The sequence below is a fragment of the Triticum aestivum genome, chromosome 5D (assembly GCF_018294505.1).
Source record: "Triticum aestivum cultivar Chinese Spring chromosome 5D, IWGSC CS RefSeq v2.1, whole genome shotgun sequence".
NCBI classification, from domain to species: Eukaryota; Viridiplantae; Streptophyta; class Magnoliopsida; order Poales; family Poaceae; genus Triticum; species Triticum aestivum.
This window is the reverse complement of record NC_057808.1, coordinates 330865584-330876511: the sequence shown is the minus strand read 5'-3', so window position 1 is coordinate 330876511 and position 10928 is coordinate 330865584.

Below are 10928 nucleotides of genomic sequence, written 5' to 3'. Positions count from 1 at the left end.
GACCCTTGGCCGAACTATGTCCGGCTAGAATGGGAAGCGGACGACGAAGAAATTCGTTCCCCACCCACCACCCACTTAATAGCCACTGTCAACGATTTAACCGACATGCTCGATTTCGACTTCGAAGACATCAACGGTATGGACGACGATGCAGGAGAAGAACAGGAACCGCCGCCCACAGGGCGCTGGACAGCCACTTCATCACATGATATATATGTATACATATATATATGGTGGATACTCCCAAAGAAAACAATGACGAGGAATGGAAGGATGCAGCGAAGGATAGCTCCCTCGAGAAGCAACCAAAGCGACGGCGTAGGCGCCGCTCCAAATCCCGCCTCGGCAAGAACAACGATAACAACGCAAGAAAAAATAACACCCCGGTCGACTCTAGAGGAAACGACGACCATATTGACCCAGCGATAGAACAGGATGAATCAGCGGACGGTGAGCATAGTACGGAGCCACTATCCGATCACGGCGACGCCGAGGATAAAGCTCACCAACCTCTCTCCGGAGATGAAAACAGTCCGGACAACAATGCACGCATCATCCCGGAAAGGCACTTAGAACAAGAGAACCTCCGTAGAAGGCTTATTGCCACCACGAGGAGTCTGAAGAAGCAGAAGCAAAGGCTTAAGGCCGCGTAGAATACGCTCAACAGTAGATGGCACAAAGTGCTCGACACTGAAGAAAAGTATGGTGGTAGTCACAACACAAAGAGCTCTCCAAAGCGCAAGCTGTTGCGTGAATTCGATGATGAGGCCTTAGAGCCCACACAGCCGAAAAATAAAATGGCCGACCGGTCGGATCGACCACCACGTGGCTGCGATAGGGCAGCTAACGAGGCTGCAGATAAGTCAGCACACGATCCAAGCGGGGACTTGCATCAAAAGGCCGGTGTGACCAGATCCATCTATGGATCTAGGAAGCGTGCTCCAACGCATAATCAAAACCGAACACTACAACCGTCAGAACACCATGACACATCCTAATATAGGGGTGCCGCGCACCCCCGATGTTTCACTGAAGAGGTACTGGATCACGAATTTCCAGAGGGATTCAAACCCGTGAACATAGAGGCATACGACGGAACGACAGACCCTAGGGTCTGGATTGAGCACTTCATCCTCCATATCCATATGGCTCGCGGAGACGATCTCCACGCCATCAAATACTTGCCCCTCAAGTTGAAAGGACCAGCTCGGCACTGGCTGAAGAGCCTCCCCGAAAATTCAATTGGAAGTTGGGAGGAGCTTGAGGATAGTTTTTGGGCTAACTTTCAAGGGACCTACATTCGACCTCCGGATGCAGACGATTTAAGTCATATAATTCAACAACCTGGAGAGTCAGCCCGAAAGCTTTGGAACAGATTTCTCACTAAAAAGAATCAAATCGTCGACTACCCAGACGCCGAAGCCTTAGCAGCTTTCAAACACAGCGTCCGAGATGAATGGCTTGCCAGACACCTCGGCCCAGAAAAACCAAGGACAATGGCAACCCTAACAAGCCTCATGACCCGCTTTTGCGCGGACGAAGATAGCTGGCTGGCCCGTAGTAGCACCAGCGACCCAGGCACATCTGAAGTTAGGGATGGTAGTAGAAAACCACGACATAGTAAAAGCAAGCGTCAAAATAACGAAGACAACCCAGACAACACGGCGGTAAACGCCGGATTTAGGGGCTCTCGACCCGGTCAGCGGAAAAAGCCTTTCAAAGGCAACAGAGATGGACCATCCAGCCTAAACAAGATTCTAGACAAACTATGTTAGATTCATGGCACCTCCAATAAACCTGCAAATCACACCCACAGAGAATGCTGGGTCTTCAAGCAGGCCGGCAAGTTAAACGCTGAACACAAGGGAAGGGAAACACCAAGTGTAGACGAGGATGAGCCTCGCCAGCAAAGCACTGGGGGACAGAAAAAATTCCCACCAGAGGTCAAAACAGTGAACATGATTCACATAACAAAAAGAAGAAGCAAACATGCACTCCGAGACATACGCGCCGTCGAGCCCGTCACCCCTAAGGTCAACCCTTGGTCGGACTGCCCGATCACTTTTGATCGCAGGGATCACCTGACAAGTATCTGGCATGGAGGATTGGTTGCCTTGGTGCTAGACCCAATTATCGACGGATACCATCTGACCCAAGTCCTCATGGACGGCGGCAGTAGTCTTAATCTGATATATCAGGACACAGTCCGCAAAATGGGGATAGACTCAATAGGAATCAGCCAAAGCAATACTACCTTTGAAGGAGTAATACCAGGCCCAGAGGCCCGCTGTACGGGCTCTCTAGTATTGGAGGTTGTATTCGGTTCTCCCGACAACTTCCGAAGTGAAAAGTTAACCTTCGACATCGCTCCATTCCGAAGCGGTTATCAAGCACTACTCGGAAGAACAACTTTCACTCGTTTTAATGCAGTACCGCATTATGTTTCTCTTAAGGTTAAGATGCCCAGTCCACGTGGCATCATCACAGTTAGCGGAAATGTTGAGCGTTCCTTACGCGCGGAAGAACGTGTGGCGGCTTTAGCAGCCGAACACTAAACGACCTCCTCCAACCAGAACAAATGATCGGTCGTCAAGACTGCAGACACGGCTAGACGAGTCCGGCGCATCACTAGCTGTAACAGCGTAGATAAACCTGAGATTGGTTTGATGGATATACCCCCATAGGCGGTACCAGGGGCTTCCCGCATGTAAAAAGGACTACAGTTTGGCTCGACCTTACTTATCTTGAATTCTAATGGTTTATTGAGAATAACCACTTTTTCGCACGACAACTTTCACCTAAGTTCTTCTCTTTTACAGATGATAATCGTGCTACACCCTTCCAGGATACGGCACAATGGAGACACAGGCGCAGACGTGCAGCAGGGCCCCGCTCAAAGGTTTCTTTTTAGATTAAGACCCTGCATAAACCTTTTTTACTGTCTCTTGTTGCTTCACATCCTCCGGATACTCAGAATAACCGAGAGGGATGCTGACGTTATTGGCATTTCGCCACGTCAGAATAATGCACATACCTGGACACTCGGGGTTCATTATCAAGGGCGTTACTCAGCCCGGTATATGTTGTAAAGACCGAATACCTTAGGGAGTGTTCGGCGTCGCGAGTTTGGCCTTATATGCATCAGCTCCGAATCATGTCTTTGGTTAAATGTTGGGTTTGCCCAGCTCCCACGTTTTGCTACCTTACGTTCCGCTCTATCGGCTAAGGTGGCACCAGGAGAACTACTACGATTGTGCCCTGGTTCATCCGGATGAGCACCTCAGTAGAGAAAGCCGAAAACTGACTGTCATGATAAAGCGTGAGACTGGTCAACCACTCGATGACTCATCAGAATCTTCGGGATTCCTCCGCATTAATGAAGGACCGGTTTTCCCGATCATGTACGTACGCGCACCGTATTCGGATAGCCACGGAAATACCAGGGGCTATATAGTAGCCCCACTGCCAAACTCCTATGGTTAAGTGAAAGTGTTAAAGCAATATAGTCTGATTGCCTCGTTTGCCGTGCTACCACCTCCTTAATGGACCAAGACGTTGGATCAAGTGTGAAGACGCGCTTTTTGCGAACACCCCCGCATTATATGCGTGGGGTCTGAAGCCGACAACTGCAAACTTTCAGGATATATATATATATATATACATATACATAAACAACCGCACAGGAGGCATAATAATACTTTTAGGCAATAAGTATAAACACAACATAACATTGTTCTTACAATTGGGATACATGTCACTAGAACATGATACTCTTCGAGCACTGAGCCTCTATTAAACGAGGACCTTCTAAGACTTCTTCAAAATAGTGCTCGGCCGATATCCGGCCTACGGCCGAACTCTTGGTTGTAATAGCGGTGGCCTCCATCTCTGCCCGGTATGTCTTGACACGGGCAAGATCCATCCGTGCACCCTCTATGCACGCCGACCTCTTCACAGCGTCGATATGCGGCACAACACCAAGGAATCATTGCACTAAGCCAAAATAACTATTCGGCCTTGGTCTTTCCAGCCAAAGATGATCCACAACACACCTCAGGGCAAGCCCGGACAACCTATGGAGCTCGGCCCACTCGGCCATTTGCTCATTTAACAGCAGCGGACGCGCTGGAGCATTGAACTGCGACCAGAACAACTTTTCCACTTCGTGATCTTTTTTATCTTTGAAAAACTTGGTCGCATCAGCAACACTTGCTGCCAAATCCAGGTACGCGTCCGCAGAACTCCATAATTGATCAAGAAGGGCATACTTAGGATCTCCGAACTTCGTCCGCAACAAAAAAGGCTTCCCAGCCGTGATATTTCCGGCTTGACCTAGCTCCTCCTTCGCCGCTCTGATTTTAGAGCGAGCTTCCTTGGCTGCTACCGTGGCTTTCTCCAGGTCCGCCGTCTTCGTTTGGCTTTCCTTTTCAAGAAGCTCATAACGGTCGGCAGCATCTTTCAGCTCAACAGCCATCTTGGCTATTTTTTCTTTGCTCTGGCAATGCGCAGCCTGTTCGGCTCTTAGCTCTTCGACTGCCTTTAGGGCGGCCGCATCACTCTTCCTGGCTTGTTCCTTGGCTCGGGCGAGTTCCGCCCAAAGGGTCTCCGCGGCGACAGCTCCATCTGCAGTCACAGCATATTACAGATACTAGCATCATGCTCCTCTTAATATGTGTTGATAATAGGAGAATACATACCCTGTGCCTCGTCAAGCCGCTTGTTTACAAGCGTGATGTTGGCATCTGCCGCATCCAGTTGCCGCTTCAGTTCGGCAAACTCACCAGTCCGGCTAGCAACCGGACCCTCAACCGCCTGCACGTAAATGCAGCACAGTTATTACCTGGGATTATGATCCTCTATTTGCCGTATTTTTGACAGCAACCAGAGTCTCAGGGGCTACTATCTGCATAGGGCACACCTGGCGTGTGCGGTACCGTCAAAAATACACATATTACTCCGTGTACCTCAAAGCCTCTCAGCAGGCTCATAAAAGCTTCATGCAACCCGCTTTCGGTGGATGAAACCTTCTCAACTACCATACCCATTAACGTACCGTGTGCTTCTGAGATAGCCGCTTGCTCCAGAAGATTCCGCAGTGAGTCTGGTCGCGCACCGGACAGTTCCGGACTCTTTTTGTTGCTCTCCTTAGGAGCCAAATACTCCGGACTTCGGGTGGCCGAAGGGTTACCCTCTGGCCTTGGCGGAGCAGGAGAAATCCTCCAGTGACGACACCTCAGGGTCGTTCGCTTCACGAGGTGGGGAGGCACGGGGAGGCGTTTCGCTCTCCATCATCTCCAGAAGAAGATCCCCCAAAGACGAACTCTGTCGAGAAGGGCTACGATCCGAACTACAAGACATATGTCTCGGTCATTGTTCTCAGAAATGAAGCAGGGTATATTTACTATAAAGTACTTTTGTTTACTTACAGCTCGGTGGAGGGCTGGCCCCTTGCGGGTACTGTGCGGTAAGGATACCCTCCGGGGCAGGGCCCCCTGACAAAGGCTTCTTCCCTCATTTGAAAACCGTTGTTTCCAAGTCTTCAGAGGCGGCCCTCTTCCTTCCTTGGGGAGACTGAATTTTGGATTCTTCTCCCCGGTTATCCTCCTTCGCGGAAGCACTAATTCCCCCGGTTTGGATGAATAATGAGTGAGGCTCGCTTTCGACTTCTTCGTTCCTCCCTTCATCTTCCCCTGATGGCGCTTGATAAGGCGCAAGCTCAAGCATCCTGGCTTGTACAGGATCCGGTGAGCCTTCGGGAAGGGGGGCCGAACACCTGATCATCTTCACCTTTTATCCAGTCCTGGTCAAAAGGCGACTTTTCAGAATGATGTTGTGGTAAATTAAAAAACAACGTGTTCAGCCGCGGAACTACTTACTTGGGTATCTGGACGATTGCAGCTCAGACCCGCATCCTCGGTGGTGTCCGGACACTTTATCTGTGATCCGAAGAACAATCTGTACATCTCTTCGAGCGTCACGCCGAAGAAATGCTGAATAGTTCGCGGTCCTTCCGGGTTGAACTCCCACATACAGAGAGGTCGACGTTTGCAAGGCAAGACTCGACGAACTAGCATGACTTGCATTACCTTGACAAGGGTGACATCTCTCTCGAGGAGATCTCAGATGCGACTCTGCAATGTCGGCACATCATTACTGGCCCCCAGTCCAGCCCCTTGTTGATCCATGATGCCAGTTGTGGCGAGGGGCCTAAGCAGAAGGCAGGGGCGGCTACCCACTTAGTACCTCGGGGAGCTGTGATGTAAAACCACTCCCGTTGCCATAAGCTGGACACCTCCGGGAAGGAACCCTTTGGCCATGGAACATCGGCGCCTTTGCTTATCACGGCACCTCCGCATTGTGCGTGTCGCCCATTAATCATCTTCGGCTTCACATTAAAGGTCTTGAGCCATAAGCCGAAGTGTGGGGTGACGTGGAGGAAGGCCTCACACACGACGATGAACAACGAGATGTGAAGGATGGAATCCGGGGCCAGATCATGGAAATCAATCCCGTAGTAGAACATGAGCCCTCTAACAAAGGGATCTGGACTAAAGCCTAGCCCTCGGAGGAAGTGGGAGACGAATACGACACTCTCGCCGGGTTCGGGAGTGGGAATGACCTGCCCTCGAGCAGGCAGCCTGTGCGAGATTTCGGCGGTCAGATACCTGGCTTCTCTTAGCTTCTTGATGTCCTCCTCTGACATCCACCGACCTTGAAGGTTGGATCCAGACATGACTGAAGGTCCGAAGAGCCTAGCCCGAGCCTTGGGTGTTGGAACTCAAGGTGGGGGAAGGATTCGATTGAGTGCGAGAAGAAAAGGACAGGCCTTGGCCCCTTTATAAAGAGGGTGAATATCAAGCGTCCTCCGTGTGGCCGTTTGGAACTTGCCTAAAATCGAGGAGTCATACCAACAGGCACAATTGGGTTACCCATACCTGTATTGATGAGAATCCCGTGATAAGGGGAACACGATCTCTGCTTCGACAAGACATGCCAATAAAACCGCCTCGCGAGATGTGTAGTGGCAGGCTGGGAGAAACGGTTCAAATAATGACCAGGCTGTGGTGTGATGTCACGTTATGAAAAGCTGTCAGCAGATTAGATTTGTGGAAATATTATTCTCTCTACGGTGGTATGCGGAATCTGTTTTGCAGAGCCGGACACTATCCTCGTGTTCAAAATCTTCTATGGAGTATTCGGAGAAGGAACCCGCCTAGCAATGCCGAAGACAATCTGCGCGCCGGACTCATCGTCATTGAAGCCTGGTTCATGGGCTACTGAGGGAGTCCTAGTTTAGGGGGTCCTCGGACAGCCGGACTATATCCTTTGGTCGGACTGTTGGACTATGAAGGTACAAGATTGAAGACTTCGTCCCGTGTCCGGATGGGACTCTCCTTGGCGTGGACGGCAAGCTTGGCAAATACGGATATGTAGATCTCCTCCCTTGTAACCGACTCTGTGTAACCCTAGCCCCCTCTGGTGTCTATATAAACCGGAGGGTTTAGTCCGTAGGACAACAACAATCATACGATAGGCTAGCTTCTAGGGTTTAGCTTCTACGATCTCGTGGTAGATCAACTCTTGTAATACTCATATCATCAGATCAATCAAGCAGGAAGTAGGGTATTACCTCCATCGAGAGGGCCCGAACCTGGGTAAACATCGTGTCCCCCGCCTCCTGTTACCATCCGCCTTAGACGCACAGTTCGGGACCCCCTACCCGAGATCCGCTGATTTTGACACCAACACCCTCGAGATCACTATCGTCACCCGCCTCCCTTTGCAACGGATACTGCATAACTCGGATGCAACTGGGAGGATTGTGGAGTGGGCCTTGGAGTTGTCAAGTTTCGGTTTGAAGTTTGAAAGTACCTCGACAATTCAGAGCAGAGTCTTGGCGGAGTTCATTGCAGAATGGACCTCAACGCCTGATGAAGAAATCCAGGAGACCACTCTCCCCGGCAAGGAGGAAGATCGCGACTGGATCATGTACTATGATGGGGCTTTCTCGCTGCAAGGCGCCGGTGCCGGTGTGCTACTCGTCGCACCTACCGGAGAGCACCTCAAGTACGTGATCCAGATGCACTTTCCCCGAGAGATGTCCACCAACAACACTGCTGAGTACGAGGGATTGCTTGCCGGTCTCAGTATCGCGGCAGACCTCGGGGTTAAGAAGCTCATTGTCAGGGGTGACTCGCAGCTTGTTGTGGCAGGCAGGTCAACAAGGATTACGAAAGCCCGTTGTTGGAAGCCTACGTAGATGAAGTGAGGAAGCTGGAGGAGCGCTTTGACGGTATCCAAGCGGAGCACGTCCCCCGAATGGAGAACGACCCCGCCGATTACCTGTCAAAGCGTGCCGCATTCAAGCTACCTGTGGAACCGGGTACCTTTTTGCTCCGGCTAACTCAACCATCCGTCAAACCATCAACGGGGCAGAACAAGTGAAGGAAGTCGGGTCCCGGCAAGTACTTTCCTACCGAGCCCTCTGGGGCTGCCGGCAAGGGTGCCGCCGCGGACGCTGAGCCTGCCCAAGAGCAGCTACCTCTGACAGCGCGTCAAGCCCTAGCCGTAGAGACAGCCGCTCCCACGGCGGAAGAAATGCCTTTGGTCCTTGCCGTCGAGCCCCGGGCCCCGGCATGGGCGCAGCATACCGTCCGATTCCTCCAAACAGGGGAGCTTCCTGAGGAGCAGGAAGAAGCGGAGAAAGTAGCCCGTCGGTCCGCCCTGTACCAGTTCGTCGATGACGTCCTGTACAGGAGAAGGCCGAACGGCGTGAAATTGAAGTGCATCCCCCAGGAGGAAGGACTGGAGCTGTTGGCGGAGATACATGGAGGCATATGTGGCTCCTACATAGGGTCAAGGGCCCTTGCCGGGAAGGCATTCCGACAAGGTTTTTTCTGGCCCACCGCCCTCCAGGATGCAACGGCACTAGTAACCAGGTGTGAAGCGTGTCAGTTCCATTCAAAGAAGCTTCATCGACCAGCCCAAGCCCTTCAAACAATCCCTCTCTCCTGGCCATTCTCGGTCTGGGGGCTCGACATACTGGGCCCTTTCCCCCGCGCTGTCGGATGCTTTGAGTATTTGTACGTTGCAATCGACAAGTTCACAAAGGGGCCGGAGGTGGAAGCAGTGAGAAAGGTGACTGCTCAGTCAGCTGTCAAGTTTTTCAATGGACTGGTCTGCCGTTTTGGTGTGCCAAATAGAGTCATCAACGGCAACGGCACACAGTTCACGAGCCACACCTTCATGCAATACATTCAAGACCTCGGCAGCAAGGTCTGTTTTGCTTCCGTGGCACACCCACAGAGCAACGGCCAAGCGGAGAGGGCGAATGCTGAAGTGTTGCGAGGCCTAAGGACAAAGACTTTTGACAAGCTGCGCAAGAGTGGAAGGCACTGGATTGATGAATTGCCAGCGGTTCTTTGGTCGATCAGGACGACGCCAAATCGAGCCACCAGCCAGACACCTTTTGCCCTGGTCTACAGGGCAGAAGCAGTTCTCCACACGGAACTCATATACGGGTCACCTCGAGTGCTCGCTTATGATGAGCTTGAGCAAGAGCAGTTGCTCCAAGATGACGCGACGCTCCTTGAGGAAGATCGTCTTCGGGCAGCTGTGAGAGCAGCGCGCTACCAGCAAGCCTTGCGCCACTACCATAGCCGCAAGGTTCATTCCCGAAGCTTTGAGGAAGGCGACCTTGTTCTTCGGCGCATTAAGTCGGTCAAGAATGCCAACAAGTTGATGCCGAAGTGGGAAGGCCCTTATCGGGTAATACGAGTCACCAGGCCCGGTGCAGTCCGCCTGGAGACCGAAGATGCCGTCCCAGTGAGCAACTCCTGGAACATCGAGCATCTTCGCAAGTTTTACCCATAAGGCGCGGCTTGACGGGCCTCCCGGCAAGCCACCTTTTGTACAAGCTTTGCCGGCAAGGCATGTAACCCTTCGTACAAAGCCAGGCGCAGATCCTGAGCATAAATAAATGAAGCACTGGCGCCCTAAGTCATAGCATGCATGCTAGGTCGAGTCTCTTCCTTGGTTAGGGTTGATAGTGCTCAGCAGCGACTAACCCCTAGCTTAGAGGTCGAGTGTGCGTCTATCTGTTTCTCTTCTGTCCTCCTTTGGTTCATAGGGCACATGAGCACTTCTGCCGAGCTACTTGGAAGAAAGAAAACGGACCGGCGTCCCAGCCCCGGCGAACCAGAGTTGCCGGGGGCTGGAAGCACAAGGATCCAACCGCGGCAAGATGAGATTGCCGGGGGTTGCAGATCCAGATAAGTCTTTTATCCTCTGTCATGCATTTTGGAACAGGACTGGGGCATGTGAAACCTCGTTTTTATCTCTAGGCTGTCGTGCTCCCCTTTTTCCTATACCTAAGGGTTATTTCCTGGGTCTGGATTTGGTTGTAGCTGCGGCGGCAAGGAGGTAGAACGAGGAGCCTAAAGCCCACTTCATTCCTGCCTCCGCCGCGCAAGAACGGTCGAGTGGAGTGGGGGGACGGCAAGGCCTGTTGCCGGGCAAAAAACGTTTATCTTAAACAATAACAAGGATTCGCTCCTTGTCGCAGGATTTACCCACGAACGAAAAACCCGGCAAGCATCCCTTTTTCATTAAAAACATCCCATACAAGTATAGTTCGTACGGAATGAAAAACATGAGCAAGGGGATTACAAGTTCTAAATTTAACAAAGGCCCGTAGGCTTACAAACTAAATATGAAGGATAAGATGCCCGTAATCCCTTTCTTGTCCCTCTCCTCAGGAGGCTGGTCAAGGAGGCGGGAGGGAAAAAGGGGCGCCTAGGCGAGCTACGAGCGGCAGAAAGCACCAAGAGAACACCTCGGTGACCGCCCAGGGGCGGGCCGGTGATGACGGTGCTGGGAAAGGAGCTGGAAGACGAGGCGGCAGGACCGGCAGTACGCGACAAATGCGC